Source organism: Felis catus, chromosome A2, assembly GCF_018350175.1.
Source record: "Felis catus isolate Fca126 chromosome A2, F.catus_Fca126_mat1.0, whole genome shotgun sequence".
Classification (NCBI taxonomy): domain Eukaryota; kingdom Metazoa; phylum Chordata; class Mammalia; order Carnivora; family Felidae; genus Felis; species Felis catus.
In genome coordinates, this window is record NC_058369.1 from 49,797,536 (window position 1) to 49,815,849 (window position 18,314).

Consider the following 18,314-nt stretch of genomic DNA (forward strand, 5'->3'; position numbering starts at 1 on the left):
CTCACAGTTCTGGAGGTTGGACGTGCAAGATCAAGGAGGCAGCATTGTCTATTCCAGTTAAGAGCAGCACTCTTCCTGGCTTGCTTAATACCTCCCTAAGGCCCCACCTCCAAATAGCATCACATTTCAGGTGAGAGCTTCAACATATGAATTTTAGAGGCCGTACAGTTCAGTCCATAGCAGATGGTATGTGTTAAGATGCATCTTAAGATAAATATTTGGTTCCCATCAAGCACATTTATCTTGTAAATGTGAGTCAAGTATAGAGGGCTCACTCTTAAGTAACACTGTGTGTGTTTTGTGGCAAACTTTTTATCAGAAAGAAGTGTAGATACAGGGTTGAAGTATAGAACCTGGCAGGAGAAAATGCTTTGCCCTTCCAACCCAGGAAGACGCAAAGTGGAAGCCAAGTAGGCTCATTAAGAAAGTACAAAGAGGGTAACAAGGAAAGCCTTAGCGCCACCTGCTTCCATCTCTCCTTATATCACAGGGTAGAAAACTACCCTATAAAGCTAAGTAAAATGCCATCTGTGCTGTTGCTTCTGGAAATTGCTTAATTGATAGTACACCAGGAAACAAAGTGAAGTGAGCTTCTAATTCACTCAGCTCAGCCTCACCTCAGGAGCCTCAAAGATACGGGGAACGTGTATTATGCTTAATTTGGAAGTTTAGACTCTTCCTCCTGCATCAGATTTGATAACCTAACAAAGAAATATCACGCTGCAGTATGAACCCATCTTGCGAACAAACAGCCTTGGTTGCCACGTGGCTTCCAAAATCATCACTGCCCCGGAGCCTTTCTATTTCTCACAGCACTGACAGACAGAACACTGGAGGTCTAATGTAGTTCCCTTAACACATTTTCCTGTAGTTCCATAAAGGTCCATTTTGCAAGAAAGGCAACATGTGTTTTCTGAGAATGGAAGGCAAAGTTACACACAAAGAGAAATTAACAGGATGACAACTACCTAGAAAACTAAATACAAGCTCGTTTTATTGCAACTCACTCCTGAATGCCATTGAAACCTACAGGCTTGAGATCAATACTCAATCAGTGAGGAGGTCTCAACACCTTGAGAATCAGCTGGCAATGTGCCACCCATCTATACAATAGGTAGCTATTGACCCAAGCAGTGCCTGCAGCAGATATAGCCACGTTCCCTCAGGTAATCTGGACCCTCCTGATAACCCACACTTGGCAGCCAGAAGGATCTCTTATCAGTTCATTATCTGCCAAGGGGAGAATTCTTTAACAGCACAATTGGTGCTTCAACATATACACCAAGTCATTCAAACTAAGTTTTGAGACCTTTAGAATTGTAAGGTTCTTCGATTGATTCTATTCTGCAAAGTACTTACTTCAATCTGTAGCTATGCTACCAAGAAATTGAATATTTTGATTCCTGATTTAGAAAATTCACCTTAAGGGTTTTAAATCCCCAGGCTCAGAAAGAGGTGATGTCTTTTTCTTCCCCACAGGCATGTTTCTATTTGTAGCTGTACGGGCTATCCATGAGGCAAGACATGGCACCTCTTATTTTTTTTTTAATTAGAAAATGAGGCAAAAAAAAAATGACAGTATTAAGTACCATAACCCAAGTTTGTGGGGCAATAACCATGACCTTGTAGGTTGCTTACTACTGTCTAAATGCTTTACAAAGATCCACTCATTTCATTCTCATAGCCACATAGGAAATGGCTACCATTTTTACAGATGAGGAAGTTGAGGCACAGATAAAGTAACTTGACTAAAGTAGAAAGGGTTTGGGCATATTTCAAGGAGGCTTCTGATTAGTTTCAACTCAAACACTTGAGTTTTGATGGGGAATAAAAATGTCCTCCCTCAAAAAACAAACAAAATATAACTTAACATGGTATCCCTGAAATTCTTAATGCTCTTAGGTAAGTACAATGAAGACATGCCTCCTCCACCCTTTCTGCGTATGTATGTCCATTAACCTGACGTCCCTACACAAAGTACATATTCAGTGAAAGGTGCCAGAAGGAGAGAAGGGAGGGAGGGAGGGAGGGAGGGAGGGAGGAAGGAAGGAAGGAAGGCAGGCAGGCAGGCAGGCAGGCAGGCAGGCAGGCAGGCTGCCTGGCTCCCAGTGTTTTTTCTAAATTACTGTGGTCTCTACAAAGCCCCTTATGCAGACATGGCCTCGGATAACAAACAAAAATGGTGTCTTCTCAAGGCTTTAAAGATTGCTCTCAACTTCAGCACCCATCCCCCCAAAATCAATACCTGGATGACTCATTCCTTCCTTATCTGTGAGCAGTTTCATCTAGTATCCACTGATCTACTTCTGCTTAGTTCTACATAGCTCGCATCCCCACCCTATGCTATCTGGTACCCCTGTCTTCCCCAGGGTCCAGGTAGTCAGAGCAGTATGTGTGGGGCAGACCCACAGGCCACTCAAGTAGGACAAGCTGACTCCACACAATCACTCCACCAACTCCCAGAAGACATTCTCTTCCCACTGTTTCTGCCTCCCCAAGTAAGAGGAATCTTTAACTTGCAGTTAAGTAGGGAAAGTGGGCAATATAATAGATAACAAGCACTTGAATGGAGTCAAGACACTTGGATATATCAGGCTCTTCCTTTCCATTAACATGCTATATGACTTTAAGTCTCTTCCCTCCTAGAAAAGCAGAGGCTACTGGACTACCTGGGTGACAGCAAATGCATGTTACCATTTTTCACTCCCAGTCCCAAGGCAAGAATCACTCATCAGTCATTTTCTGATGAGTCAAAATTACCAGATGTCAAAATTCTTCTCAATAGGCAAGCACTACTGAAAAGTAGCATAATGGCATAAGCCTCTTCGCCACCTCCCAAATTTGATAATACTCAACATCTTTTCCATTAATTAATGTGTGCCTTATTGTGTTGAAATCAAGGGCAACTGGTCAAGAGTTTGGGGATTTTTTTTAATCACTACTTATTTACTCATCTCATCTATGGCATGCGTCTCATCCTCTCTATCTCCTCAGAGACTATCAAATATATGTGCACCCATAGTATGAGAACCTAGAAATGTTGGTTGTGGGTTAGGAAATTTGGAATATGTTCCTTCCTTCATTCCAACTCACTCAACAAATTGTTTCTGAGTAGCAGCCATGGACCAGCTTTAGCCAGATGCACTCTTGATAACTGCTTACCTGTTTGGTTGAGGATTCCCCATTCTAATTTGATTCTTTCCTTTCCAGTGAAGGACATTTTCCCTAATAGAAGTCATTAAACCAGCTGGGTATGGCTGGTTGTATCCTATGCTTACTTTTCAACTGCAACTCTCCCAGGGATATGTCCACCAGTTAGCCCCTAAAACCTCCTATTTAAGGGCTGCATTAGATGGAGTTTGGGTGTGTTTAACCCCAATAACATAACACAACACCTCTCAGACCCTAAAGATAGAAATTTTCCAAGAGGAGAGAGGACCCTGAGGTGGTACAAGGTGAGCTAAGGTCTAATTTTGCTGACTTTTACATTTTTTCTGCATTAAGGTACATTACCTGCCCACTCCCTGGCCACTTCACTCACTAAAAGGTTCATATTCCAAAGTCAGGACTAAATGATAGAATTAAAGAAATGGGGCCCAATCACTTTTTCTAACATCTACAGGGAACACAGAGGCCAAAAGGCCCAAATGGTTCCATGCCTATTACATACAAGGTACAGTGCTGACACTCAGATGGGAATCAAAAAAAGAAGATATCAGGAAATAATTTCTGACTCAAAGGACATGTGAATAGTTGGGGCTGCCCACAGCGGAGACTCCTCAGGGAGTAAGGAGCTTCCCAGCTTGGGGAGCTCATCAAGCAAAACTGTAGTAGAAAAAGGGGGAAGGTATATGCTTGTCTTCTTCAGCTCTATTACCTCAGTGTCTGGCACACAGATGCTCAATAAAGACTTTTGAAAGAGGAGAGGAAAGGGGATATAAAGAATCAAGATAAAAATCCTGGTTCTAGACAATGTTACTCTGAGAGTGGCTGGCTTAAAAGACCTTTGGTCCCTCCTATTTCTGAGACTCTGTGATTCTGAGAAAGAAGAGAAGTATAATGAAAAACTTGACCAAGGTTGTTTTTAGTTTTGGTTTGGTTTTGGTTTTTCTAAGCAAGGTTTTTAAACAGCGATCAACAGAACTACTAAATGCGGGAGCTCCCCCTACTGGACATGATGAGCTTTGCTGATTTGTCAGTTCTTGGAACGGGGAGGTAGAAGCACGTTTTCTCATACAAATCCTTCTAGACGGTGAAGAATTTACTACTCAGTATGCTACACCCAGGCCTGAAGAATTAACTATGGGAAATGACAGAGTCATAAGCAGTGACACCACTATTGATTCCGATCAAGAATTTACCTTGATCAGTCTAGGCTTTATTTCCTTCTTTCAAAGAATCAGGTTCATCACCTACAATAAAGCCACACCCCGTTCTATTAAATGCTGCCAGTCAATTAACAGGTCTGTATTAAAAACCTACTATGCACCAAGCTGTTTGGCACTAAGGATGCAATGGCGAGAAGTAAACACAGACTATCACTAAGATGAAGTACAAGATACTATGAGAATGCCTGCATGTCATGTGAGGGGGATATGGGAAGGCTGTTCCAGAAAGACATCCAGGAAGACTGATTTTCCGGGCAAATGTCTGAAGGATGAATGGGAGTTCACGACGCATAGCAGGTATTCACCATTTACAAATATTGAATGACTAAGCCACGCAGCCCAACCTTTCTATTTCAGTTTATTTAAGATTTTTTTGCATGCCTACTGCTAAATAGATTGTGCATGCTTTGAGGGCAGGTGCCTTAGCTTGGACACCTGCTAGCCCTTAACCTAAATTATTTAAATAGAGGATACCAGGAGATTTTAGGTCTCTACATTGAACTAAGGAATTAAGCCAGAAACCTGTGTTGACTTCATTTTCAGCAGTATCACCTTTGACTTGGAAGTAATTGGAATGTTAATAATAGTTAAAATTCAATCTCCAAATACCACTCATGGGTTTCACATTTAAAGACTTTAGATAATGCAGACTCCTCCTACCCATTTTGAGAGGTTAATACATGGAGTCATAAATAAGCATTGATGTGAGCAGGAGTCAAGAATAGTAACTGTTAACCCAGGCAGGCAAGGTGTAAATGGTATCTACTCCTGAGAAGAAGGAATTGAAAACTGACATTTATTGAGTACCTACTATAATCCAGAGATAAGTTTCTACTTCTGCATTTTATCTTTGTAAAAACGATGTGAAATAGATATGTCAACTTCAATTGATTGGTAAAGTGACATAACGTAGACCCTGGGTCACAATGGTTGCACAATAGTAACAATTACATTTCTGCCAATCTTCCCAAATTGCAAAGCAATAAAAATATATATTAAGCCACTATCATGTGCCAGGCTTTATGCCCAGTGTTTTACAGAAGTGCAGCACTGACTTAATTCTGGGTACCACTTTTCTCCTTTCCGAATGGGTGCACTGGGGCTCTCAGAGATGTCACAACTTGCCCAGAGTCACAGAGCTGCAGAGTGGATGAGGCAGGACTCTTCATCAGGACCTGACTCCAAAGACCCAGTTCCTGGATACATGTTACACAGCATCCCTGTGCACTCAGACAGGCAGACCTAGAGGACACAGGAGGCTTAGATCACACAGGAAGTCATCCACAGGGAAATCTTGTTTTCAGCCTACCAAAACTCCACCCTATTGTCCATGCTGAGCACGAAAAACAGAAGAATCACCCTTTTACTCAGGCAAGAAAGAGTGAATTTTATTCTCCTGGCATACATTTCAGGCTAGAAAAACTCTAATAGGCAACCTCAAACTTTAGATAAAGTTTATGCAAAGAAGATGCTCTAGATTGCTACAATTTAACTTTTAGACTCCTTGCCATCATGAAGTCCTTCAAAGGGATCATACTTTTTAATGTTTTTTTTTAATTTAGTTTTTTAGAGAGAGTGTGAGAAGGGTAGATGCAGAGAAAGAGGGAAAAAGAGAACCCCAAGCAGGCTACCTGCTGACCGCAGACAGCCCGAAGCAGGGCTTGAACTTACAAACTGCTAGATCATGACCTGAGCCAAAATTGGATCCTCAACTGACTGAGCCAACCAGGTGCCCCTCCAAAGGGATTCTATTCAAGCAGGACTTCACTAAAACAACCAGGAGGGAGTTTAAAAATACAAGATCAGGCAAACAAGGCCAAGAGTGAACAATGAATAATGGACTGGGGAGAGTTCTTTGCCCTCTTTTGCTCCGACTATACCCTCCACCAGACTCACCTATGTGAACTCCACCCAACTCTTTTCTTTACCTAGCTGCACTTGTTCTGCACTCTGGGGCATGAATGCAAACATGTACTCACCTCCTTGGATATTTAGTGTATTCACCAGAAGCAAGGACGATGGCTTATTTGTCTCTATGATCCCCAGGGTCCAGCTCCATAGCTCACCAAGAATGTTCCCTCAAAATAACTTAGCTGTTTCACTTCTATCCTAGTCAGCTTGGAATACCACGACAGAATGCCACAGACTGGGTGTCTTAAACAAGAGACTTTTTTGTCACAGTTCTAGAGACTGAGAATCCAAGATCAAGGTGTCAGCAGTTGGGTTTCTGGTGAAAACAATCGTCGTGTCTTGCAGATGTTGCCTTTCACCATGTCTTCATATGGCCTTTCTTCTGGGTGTGCAAAGAGAACTCTCTGGTAGCTCCTCCTCTTCTTATAAGGACACCAGTCCTATACAATTAGAGCCTATCCACATGACTTCACTTAACCTTAATTACCTCCTGAAGGGCACCATCTTAAAATATAGTCACATTTGGGTTAGGGCTTCAACATATTAATTTAGGTGGAACACAACTGAGTCCATAATAGATGTATCATGATTTTCATCGTCATCTTATTTATTCTTGTATTTCCAACACGATGGCCCCAACACGATGTAGAAGCTCCAATGAATATTCACTAAATAATCCCATTCCACAGCACCCACAAGCTTTGCAGTCAGTGTGACCAGCTATGTGCTATACAGGAGGAAAAAAAAGCCACAGAGCTGTAAAAATGTAGGTTTCCTGAGTCTAGAAGGACGTGATTAATCATCCACTCATTCAAGCTAAAAATATTAATGGAAGATGCAAAAAAAGAAAATGAGATCTGTCAAAAGGAAGAAAAAAATGAATGTGCATGAATGGATCGATCAACTAATCAATCAAGGTGTGCTTTGTATGGGATTCGGAGGTAGCTGCTGTTTTCTATTTCTGCTGGCCCTATACCTTACAAGCTGAAACCCTTGGTTTTGCTTCTGGATTGGTGCATCAGATATACCATTTGGGGTTTATAAATCATGAAAACTGGCTCTTACTGTTAGAATCACAAAGGCTTTTCATGTAGATGAGAGTGTTTGCAAATAATCAAGATAATAGACATTAATTGTAATTAGACATTGATTGTAATGCCAATATTATGTACATATATTATAACACAAATACCATTTTTCACATGTAACTTCTAACTCATTCAGTCCCTGCAGGCAAAAAGATAAATGACTGCTCCTGGAGTTAACTGGAGTCAGTGACTCTTCTCTTTTATTAGTTTAAAAATTAATATCCTGTGAGAAGAAACTGTATGGTCTGGAAAAGGACTGTTTCAAGGCATGTCCTTTGGGATCAGATTAAATGCATTCAAATTCCCACAGTGCCACTCATTACCTTGGAGAAAATCTTTGCTATTCTAGTGCCTAGGCTTCTCATCTGAAAACCAGAGGCAGAATAATACCAGGGGTTAGATGTAACAGCATACGTGAACAGGCCCTTAGTTTTTCTTGCGTTTGAGAGCTGCAGTGTCCTGTATCATCTACAAACCTTCACCCTTTCTTCCCAGAAGTTACCACCCACAGTGCTCTCTAGTCTTAAAAGAAAATAAAAACCATCAGAAATTCTTTTCACTCAACATTGGCAGTCTACAGTGAAAATTAAATTTTCAATGTGAATTTGGGAGGAGGCCAAGGTGGACAAACAGCATAGAAGTCTTGTTTTTGCATCTCTCATCCCTGAAATGCAGCCAGATCTACACTAAACCATCTTGCACACCTAGAAAACTGATTTGAGGATTAACACAACAATCTGCACAACCTGAATCACAGAACTCAGCAGGTACGCGGCGCAGAGAGATGAACTGGAGAGAGAAATGGCAGAGGGCAGGGAGCTGTTTTTGCTTGTGGAGAGAGGACAGAGACGGGGTGGTGTATGGGAAAAAAAAAAAACCCCAAACGCAGCTGGAGAGAAAGTGTAAAAGTGGAAACAGCTGCAGGGACTGAACTAAAGAGGGAGAAAGGAGAGGGTTTAAATTCCATTATGACTCTATAGTCTGAAACTCTGCAGCTTGATACCTGGCGGTGCTCTGGTGGGAAGGGCGAATCCCCAGGAGCAGAATGAAGTCTGGGGGTTCTCGGGCCACAGGGGAGAGGCGGTTCCCTGCTGGGAGGACAGTGGGTAGAGGCTGTGAGGCCTCCTACAGGCTCTCAGTGGACCCTGGAGAACAACCACATTCGCTGGTGCTGGAACAAGGCCGTTAAGGGTGAAGCCTGGCACCAGATGTGTGTTGTGATTTTCCATAATCCCTGAAATGCTGCTGCTACACGATCGCGTGAACTTTTTCTGGGCAAGCGGTCCCCAGCCACAGTCTCTGGGCATTGGCACCAGCACTGTCCCACGAACGTTCCTGGGTGCAGCCAGCACCTGGCCATTGCTCCGCGAGACCTCCCCCAGAAGGTCTAAGCGGGTCAAAGCCGCAGTCCCTCAGAAGTGAGGGGTTGGGAAACACACCCCCATTTGAGATAAAACTCAGGGAAGAGGTGCCGCCTGGCAGCCTAACAGCTTGGTCACGGACACTGTAGAAGTGGGGAGTGGACAGAAGCTGGGGACAAAGGACAGATGTGCTACTGCTGGTCCAGGAGAGCACAGAGTTCTGATACTAGAAATCAGATAGCTGGGTGACGACATTTGGACCTCTCCTGCGAACGCACACACAAGCCTACACACACCACAGCAATCTACCCCAGTAAGCTAAGCAGCTCCATCTAGTGGAGAACAGAGCCATTACACTAAACCCCGCCCAACTGGGCCAACAGCACTCTTGAGAGACAAACACAAGTCTCAGCCCGCTTAGTTTACAAACTACAAAGCGTTTCATAGCTTGACTTCTACAGGAAACCAGATGTAATTTCAATCGTACTTCATTCTGTTCGCTGGTCCTTTTATTCATTTTTTTAATTTTCTTTTCTTATTCTTGAATACAGAAAGAGAAAAAATCTATTTTTTATTTAAAATATTTTTATTCAGATATTTTTAATATTAAAATAATTTTGTTTTTATTAAAACATTATTCTTTAATTTTTTCTACTATTCTTTTTACTTTTGTGTAAATTTTTTTAAATTCTATTTTACTTCCATTATTTTATTTTATTCTATTTTATTGTATTCATTTTTTCAAATTTTCAAATGATTTCTTTTTTCACTTTTTTCTCTTTCTTATCTTTCCCTTTTTTCCCTAATCTATCAAGCTTCTTTCAACAACCAGACCAAGACATACCTATAATCTAACAACCTTTATTTGATTTGTGTTGTTTTTAATTTTAATTTCTTTACCCTACTTCCTTCAAAATGACAAAACAAAGGAATTCACCCCAAAAGAAAGAACAGGAAGAAATGACAGCCAGGGACTTAATCAACACAGGTACAAGCAATAATGTCTCCACCAGAATGTAGAATCATGATAATAAGAATACTAGCTGGGGTTGAAAATAGATTAGAATCCCTTCCTGCAGAGATAACAGAAGTAAAAACCAGTCAGGATGAAATAAAAAATGGTATAACTGAGCTGCAATCTTGACATGGCAGCAAGTATGGATGAGGCAGAGAAGCAAATCAGCAATACAGAGGACAAACTTATGGAGAACAATGAAGCAGGAAAAAAAAGGGAAACTAAGGCAAAAGAGCACAAAAAAAAATTAGAGAAATCAGTGACTCATTAAAAAGTAATAACATCAGAATCATAGGGGTCCCAGAAGATGAAGAGAGATAAAAAGGGGTAGATAATTTATGTTAGCAAATCATAGTGGAAAACTTTCCTAACCTGGGGAAAGACACGGACATCAAAATCCAGAAGGCACAGAGGATTCCCATTAGGTTCAACAAAAACTGACCATCAACAAGGCATATCATAGTCAAATTCACAAAATACCCAGGCAAGGAAAGAATCATGAAAGCAACAAGGGAAAAAAAGTCCTTAACCTACAAGGGAAGACAGGTCAGGTTCACAGTGGACCTATCCACAGAAACTTGGCAGGCCAGAAAGGAGTGGCAGGATATACTCAATGTGCTGAATCAGAAAAAATAGGCAGCCAAGAATTCTTTATCCAACAAGGCTGTCATTCAAAATAGAAGGAGGCATAAAAAGTTTCCCAGACAAACAAAAATTAAAGGAGTTTATGATCACTAAACAAGCCCTGCAAGAAATTTTAAGGGGGACTCTCTGAGGGGAGAGAAGATGAAAAAGAAAAAGGAAAGAAAAGAAAAAGAAACAAAAACAAAAAGACCAAAGTCAACAAAGACTAGAAAGGACCAGAGAACACTACCAGAAACTCCACCTCTACAGGCATCATAAGAGCAATAAATTCCTATCTTTCAGTACTCACTCTAAATGTCAAAGGTCTAAATGCTCCAATCAAAAGACATAGGGTAACATAATGGATAAGAAAACAAGATTCATCTATATACTGTTTACAAGAGACCCATTTTATACCTAAAGATACATTCAGATTGAAAACAAGGGGATGGAGAACCATCATGCTAATGGTCACCAAAAGAAACCTGGAGCAGTCATACTTATATCAGAAAATCTAGGCTTTAAAATAAAAACTGTAACAAGAGATGAAGAAGGGCATTATATCATAATTAAGGGGTCTATCCACAAATAAGACCTAACAATTGTAAACATTTATGCACCAAATGTGAAAGAATCCAAATATATAAATCAATTAATCACAAACATACATAAACTTATCGATAATAATACCATAATACTAGGGGACTTCAACACCCCCATTTAGAGCAATGGACAGACCATCTAAACAGAAAATCAACAAGGAAACAATGGCTTTGAATGGACTGAATGGGCTTAACAGATATATCCAGAATATTTCATCCTAAAGCAGAAGAATACACATTCTTCTCCAGTGCACATGGAACATTCTCCAGAGTAGATCATATACAGGGACACAAATCAGTCCTCAATAAGCACAAAAAGATCATACTGTGTTTATTTCCACACCACAATGCTATGAAACTTGAAATCAATCACAAGAAAAATTTGGAAAGATAAATACTTGGAGACTAAAAACCATCCTACTAAAGAACTAATGGGCTAAGCAAGAAGTTAAAGAGGAAATTAAAAAGTACACGGAAGCCATTGAAAATGATAACACCACAGCCCAAAACCTCTGGGACACAGCAAAGGTGGTCATAAGAAGAAAGTATATAGCAATCCAGCCCTTCCAAAAAAGGGAAGAAAGGTCTCAGATGTACAACCTAACCTTACACCTTAAAGAACTGGAAAAAGAAAAGCAAAGAAAACTGAAAAACATCCAGATACAGGAAATAATAAAGATTAGAGCAGAATCAATGATACTGAAACAAAAAAAACAAAACAACAACAACAACAACAAAAAAAAAAAACCCCAGCAGAACAGATCAATGAAACCAGGAGCTGGTTCTTTGAAAGAATTAACAAAATTGAGAAACCTCTAGCCAGTATCATCAAAATGAAAAAGGAAAGGATCCAAATAAATAAAATCAAGAATGAAAGAGGAGAGATCACAATCAACACAGCAGAAATAAAAACAATAATAAGAGAATATTATGAGCAATTATATGCCAATAAAATGGGAAATCTGGAAGAAAAGGACAAATTCCTAGAAACATATAAACTACCAAAACTGAAGCAGCAAAAAATAGAAAATTTGAACAGATCCAAAACCAGGAAAGAAATTGAATTAGTAATCAACACTCTCCCAAAAGACAAGAGTCCAGGGCTGGATGGCTTTCCAGGGGAATTCTACCAAACATTTAAGGAAGAGTTAACACGTATTCTTTTGAAGCTGTTCCAAAGAATAGAAATGGAAAGAAAACTTCCAAACTCTTTCTACAAAGCCAGCATTACCTTGATTCCAAAACCAGACAGAGACCTCACTAAAAAGGAGAAGTATAGACCAATTTCCCTGATGAACATGGATGCAAAAATCCTCAACAAGATACTTGCCAACCAGATCCAACAATACATTAAAAGAATTATTCACCATAACCAAGTGGGATTTATACCTGGGGTGCAGGGCTGGTTCAATATCCACAAAACAATCAATGTGATACATCACATCAATAAAATAAAGGACAAGAACCACATGATCCTCTTAATAGATGCAGAGAAAGCATGTGACAACATACAACATCCTTTCTTGAGAAAAGTCCTCAAGAAAGTAGGGATAGAAGGATCATGTCTCAAGATCATAAAAGCCATGTATGAAAGACTCACCACTAATATCATCCTCAATGGGGAAAAACTGAGAGGTTTCCCCCTAAGGTCAGGAACACAACAGGATATCCACTCTCACCACTGTTATTCAACATAGTATTGGAAGTCTTAGCCTCAGCAATCAGAAAATACAAAGGAATAAAAGTCATCCAAATCAGCCAGGAGTAGGTGAAACTTTTACTCTTTGCAGATGACATGATACTCTATATGGAAAACCCAAAAGATTCCACCAAAAAACTGCTAAAACTGATTCATGAATTCAGCAAAGTCACAAGATATAAAATCAATGCACAAAAAATCGGTTGCATTTCTATACACCAATAATGAAGTAACAGAAAGAAAAATCAAGGAATCGATCCCATTTACAACTGCACCAAAAAACATAAAATACCTAGGAATAAACATAACCAAAGAGGTGAAAAATCTTTACACTGAAAACTAGAGAAAGCTTATGAAAGAAATTGAAAAAGGCACATATAAAAATGGAAAAATATTCAATTCCAGGCTCCTAGATTAGAAGAACAAACATTGTTGGGGCTCCTGGGTGGCTCAGTCAGTTGAGCGCCTGACTTCAGCTCAGGTCATGATCTCGCAGTCCGTGAGTTCAGGCTCCGCGTTGGGCTCTGTGCTGACAGCTCAGAGCCTGGAGCCTGCTTCAAATTCTGGGTCTCCCTCTCTCTCTGCCCCTCCCCCACTCGTCCTCTTTCTCTCTGTCAAGAATAAACATTTAAAAAAATTTTTTAAAGAACAAACATTGTTAAAATGTCAATACTACACAAAACCATCTACATATTCAATGCAATACTTATCAAAATAACACCATAATTCTTCACAGAGCTAGAACAAACAATTCTAAAATTTGTATGGACCCAGAAAAGACCCCGAATAGCCAAAGCAATCTTGAAAAAGAAAACCAAAACAGGAGGCATCACACTCCCAGACTTCAAGACATATTAAAAAGCTGTAATCAAGTAGTATGATACTGCACAAAAACAGACACCCAGATCAATGGAACAGAATAGAGAACGCAGAAATAGACCCACAAACGTATGGGCAACTAATCTTTGACAAAGCAGGAAAGAATATCCAATGGAATAAAGACAGTCTCTTCAGCAAATGGTGCTGGGAAAACTGGACAGCGACATGCAAAAGAATGAACGTGGATCACTTTCTTACACCATACACAAAAATAAACTCAAAATGGATGAAAGACCTAAATGTAAGACAGGAAGCCATCAAAATCCTTGAGGAGAAAGCAGGCAAAAACCTCTTTGATCCTGGCCACAGCAACTTCTTAATAAACACATCTCCAGAGGCAAGGGAAACAAAAGCAAAAATGAACTATTGAACCTCATCAAAATAAAAAGCTTCTGCACAGCAAAGGAAATAATCAGCAAAACTAAAAGGCAACCAACAGAATGGGAGAAGATATTTGCAAACGGCATATCAGATAAAGGGTTAGTATCTAAAATCTATAAAGAACTTATCAAAGTCAACACCCAAAAAACAATCCAGTGAAGAAATGGGCAAAAGACATGAATAGACACTTCTCCAAACAAGACATCCAGATGACCAACCGACACATGAAAAAATCCTCAACATCACTCACCATCAGGGAAATACAAATCAAAACCACAATGAGATACCACCTCACACCTGTCAGAATGGCTAACATTAACAACTCAGGCAACAACAGATGTTGGTGAGGATGCAGAGAAAGAGAATCTCTTTTGCACTGCTTGTGAGAATGCAAACTGGTGCAGCCACTCTGGGAAACAGTATAGAGGTTCCTCAAAAAATTAAAAATAGAGCTGCCCTACGACCAGCAATTTCACTACTAGGTATTTACCCAAGGGATACAGGTGTGCTGTTTCAAAGGGGCATATACACCCTAATGTTTATAGCAGCACTATGGACAATAGCCAAAGTATGGAAAGAGCCCAAATGTCCATTGGTGGATGAATGGATAAAGAAGATGTGGTCAATGGAGTACTACATGGCAATGAGAAAGAACGAAATATGGCCATTTGTAGCAACGTGGATGGAACTGGAGAGTGTGATGCTCAGTGAAATAAGCCATACAAAGAAAGACAGATACCATATGGTTTCACTCTTATGTGGATCCTGAGAAACTTAACAGAAACCCATGGGGGAGGGGAAGGAAAAAAAAAAAAGAAGTTAGAGTGGGAGAGAGCCAAAGCATAAGAGACTCTTAAAAACTGAGAACAAACTGAGGGTTGATGGGGGTTGAGAGGGAGGGGAGGGTGGGTGATGGGTATTGAGGAGGGCACCTTTTGGGATGAGCACTGGGTGGTGTATGGAAACCAGTTTGACAATAAATTTCATATATTGAAAAAAAATAAAAAATAAAAAAAAGAAGATGTGGTATATATATTCAATGGAGTATTACTCAACAATCAAGAAGAATGAAATCTTGCCATTTGCAACTACCTGGATGGAACTGGAGGGTATTATGCTAAGCAAATTAGTCAGAGAAAGACAAATATCATATGGCTTTACTCACATGAGGAACTTAATAGACAAAACAGATGAACATAAGGGAAGGGAAGCAAAAATAATATAAAAACAGGGAAGGGGAGAAAACATAAAAGACTCTCAAATACAGAGAACAAACAGAGGGTTGCTGGAGGAGTTGTGGGAGGGGGTATGGTCTAAATGGTACGGGGCACTAAGGAATCTACTCCTGAAATCATTGTTGCACCATATGCTAACTTGGATGTAAATTACATAATAAATAAATTAAAAACATAAAAATAAAAAATAAAATAAAAATAAAAAGCAAAATAAATAAATGTGAATTTGTATGGTGAGCCAAACATATTCCCAAACATGGAATGATGACTCAGACCATCACAGTTCACTTACAGGGACCAGTACCTGACTCTGGCTTCCCTTAGAACAGGGCACATGATATTAAGGTCACTGACAACTGGTAAGAAAAGTCCTAGCAGTGGCACTCTGACGAAATAGGACTCAGAGAGATTATGCAAGTGAACCCAAGTCACACAGGTGTAAAATGGCAGAGCCAAGGTTTGAACCTACATCAGTGTGAAGGCAAAGCCTGAGAGCTTACCTGTTATGCTGTAATATTTGCCTATCGAGTAAACATCACCCGCCCTCAGGACCTTTGTTTTTTCAAATCAACCAATCAGTCAACCTTAAAGATGTTCTACACAAGCTCAGGACAGAACAACAGGCTTCTATATCACCAGAAATACAAGAAGCTAAAGTCCAAGAAATTCAGCCAATATATAGGCCGCTGTTTCCTAAGATGTCAAACAGCTTACCTGGACAGAAATTTTCACTGGGGGTCCTCTCAGTTTTGAATCACATTGACCCAGCACTGGGTGTGCCAGCTCTGCAAACATAATAGCCAATATCTGGAGCAAGATGAAACAAATTATCCCCTCATCCAGATGTTTTGATGTTCATTAATATGACATCTTATTAAGAATGTGTTATGTGCTGGGTATCTGGTAGGAGACTGGCTCATTTTTCTTATTTTCCAGATGTGTTGTACAATAAGAATGGAAACACGGTCACACTCCTAGAAATGAAATGAGTGGAGAAAAATGAAAGATTATAAAACAAACATCTCTGCCTAATTTGCAATGAATTAGCAGGATTTATTACTAATAACAACATAATGGGCTGGCATACATTCATGGAGAACTAATGGCATGTCAAGCAATATAACGAATGTTTTATGCATATTATTGTCACATTTAATCCCTGCACCTATTTTCATTGGAGACACAAGGATTTGGAGACTTGAAGAGGCTGTAAAGTGGAAGTGGTCAAGTTACATTCAAAGTGTGACTGTCTGACTCCAGAGCCCTAACTCAACTGTCACTTCAGTGACTTTGTTATGTCTTTGCTACATAGAGTGTGGTTCATGGACCATCAGCAACTGACTTCTGGAAGTTTGTTAGAAATGAGGGATGTCAGCCTCCCTCCCCAGATATGATGAATGCATGCCTACACTTTACCAGGATCCTCAGGAGACCATGTGCTAACTTCTAGATGTCCTTCACAGACCACTTGCTTCATATCACCTGAGTGCTTGTGGCAAAAAAAGCACCTACCCTCCATTCCAGGTTCATTGAACAAGATTCTCTGAGAGTGGCACCCAGGAATCTGTACTTTTATGAGTTCTTCAGTTTGTTTTGATGGCACAATGACATCTGATAACCAATGCTGTGTTATATTTCTTCTTTTCAAGGTCTAGCTGTGGGGTTCTATTCTTTCTTCTGGAAATGGAAGATGTATCCCAAAATGGAAGAACTGTAAAAAAGAAAATTTGTCCAATTGAGGGCTCTTAGGAAGACATTCACTTGTTGCTGATTTGTAATCCTGGGGAATCTTGAACCATCCTATCAAAGCCAACTTATCAGGTCCATCCAATTCAGCAACATATGCTGAGTCGGTGTGCTCAGCATTAGGAGCAAGGAACAAAGGTGAGTTTTTAACTAGGAGGATGATAAAAAGACACAAACAAACATGATCTAAAACACAGGAGCTCGTTGACATAAGAGATGCACACTATCCAAATCAGGTCTGCCTAACTGGAAACCCCAACACCTTCTGTCAGCCAGTTAGCCCCATATGGAACCAGGGAAATAGACTGGCCATGACCTCAGCCCCTCTTCTTGGTGCTGTCTGAAGTTAGGCTGGTACACAAAAACCTCTAGGCCTCCCTGAGCCTAGACAGACATTTGTACATCAGCATACATTTGCACACCAACTATGTTGCCCTAATGTATTCACTTGGGTTTTGGCTTTGCTTCTCCTGTTTAGCTGTCAAATAATCTATTTAGATTAAAGCTTCTGCTCTGTCAGGGCACACACCCATGGCTGATGTCCACCAATCTCCCTTTTAGCTCCCTGAAGTGAGCTAGCATCTGGATTTTAAGCATTCATTCATTTCACATGCAAGTGCCCAGGATTAAGACACTATGGAGATACAAGACTGATTCTGTATTCTACACCTGGAAATTTGACTTAGAGTCTAACAGTGCAGGACATTAGCCATTAAATACTTACAAACAGAGATCGATGCAATGGAGGTGAGGTTTGGAGTCCTGTAAAAGTTAACAGAGGACCAAAAACTCAACCAGGGTCCACACAGAAGGCTTTCCTGAGGAAGTGACATTCAATGGAGACCCGAAGATCCAGAGATGAGACTGATTACCTGGACCCCTGCCATCCCTTGTGGATCAAGAAGACACACCTGAAAGTCTACTGTTCTACAATGGCCTTCAATCTGCATTTAATATGTACTCAATCTGCATTTAATATGTACTACTGTGTGGGGCGCCTGGGTGGCTCAGTCGGTTAAGAGTCCGACTTCAGCTCAGGTCATGATCTCATGGTTCGTGAGTTCGAGCCCTGTGTTGGGATCTGTGCTGACAGCTGAGAGCCTGAAGCCTGCTTTGGATTCCATTTCTCTCTCTCTCTCTCTCTCTCTCTCTCTCTCTCTCTCTCTCTCTCTCTCTCTCCCCCCCTCTCCTGCTCACGCTCTCTCTCTCTCAAAAAAAAAAAAATACACACACACACACACACACACACACACACACACACACACACACACAGTGGTGTGAACAAATGGGGTTTTGTGCTTTGTTACAGATTGAGTCTATGTTGAAGCCCTAATCTCCCATGTGACTATATTTGGAGATGGAGCCTCTGAAGAAGTAATGAAGGG

The 18,314-nt window shown here is 40.4% G+C and overlaps 1 long non-coding RNA gene across 1 annotated transcript in view; it reads right to left on the reverse strand.

Moving 5' to 3' along the window:
• The window catches only part of LOC109496972, a 703,487-nt gene that overhangs the window by 613,852 nt on the left and 71,321 nt on the right, over positions 1 to 18,314 (reverse strand). Inside the window, exons 2-3 of the long non-coding RNA XR_006594810.1 lie at positions 16,696 to 16,894; positions 15,898 to 16,157 (exon numbers count right to left, since the gene is read on the reverse strand). This is a non-coding gene — a long non-coding RNA (uncharacterized LOC109496972). The remainder of the gene's footprint in view (positions 1 to 15,897; positions 16,158 to 16,695; positions 16,895 to 18,314) is intronic.